Source organism: Egretta garzetta, unplaced genomic scaffold, assembly GCF_000687185.1.
Source record: "Egretta garzetta isolate BGI_Z169 unplaced genomic scaffold, ASM68718v1 scaffold484, whole genome shotgun sequence".
NCBI lineage: Eukaryota > Metazoa > Chordata > Aves > Pelecaniformes > Ardeidae > Egretta > Egretta garzetta.
This window is the reverse complement of record NW_009259425.1, coordinates 7,053-7,765: the sequence shown is the minus strand read 5'-3', so window position 1 is coordinate 7,765 and position 713 is coordinate 7,053.

The window sequence follows — 713 nt, the reverse complement described above, 5'->3', positions numbered from 1 at the left end:
CCCACAATGTGGGGACCTGCTCGGTGGGCAGAGGCACCCCAGGGACATTGGCACCCACTGGGTGGGGGACCCCCTCGGTGATCAGGGGCACCCCAGGGACATGGGCACCCACAATTTGGGGACCTCTTAGTGGGCCAGGGGCACCCTGGGAATGTGGGCACCCACAATTTGGGGACCTCTCAGTGGCCAGGGGACATGGGTACCCACAATTTGGGGACCCCTTGGGGGGGCAGGGGAACCCCAGGAATGTGGGCACCCACTGGGTAGGGGACCCCCTCAGTGGGCAGGGGCACCCCAGGGACATGGGTACCCACAATTTGGGGACCTCTTGGGGGGCAGGGGCACCCTGGGGATGTGGGCACCCACAATATGGGGACCCCTCAGTGGCATGGGGACATGGGTACCCACAATTTGGGGACCTCTTGGGGGGCAGGGGCACCCAGAGGATGTGGGCACCCACAATTTGGGGACCCCCTCGGTGGGCAGGGGCACCCAGGGGACATAGGCACCCACAATTTGGGGACCCCTTGGGGGGCGGGGCCACCCCACAGCAATGGGCACCCCGGGGTACCCCAAATGTGGGTGTCTGGTTCAGGGTGCCCTGGGTGGGGGTGCTTGGGTGGGGGCACCCTGATGAGGGTACTTGGATTGGGGGTGCCCAGATTGGGGGGGCCTGGGCAGGGGCACCCCAATAAGGGTGCCTGGATTGGGGG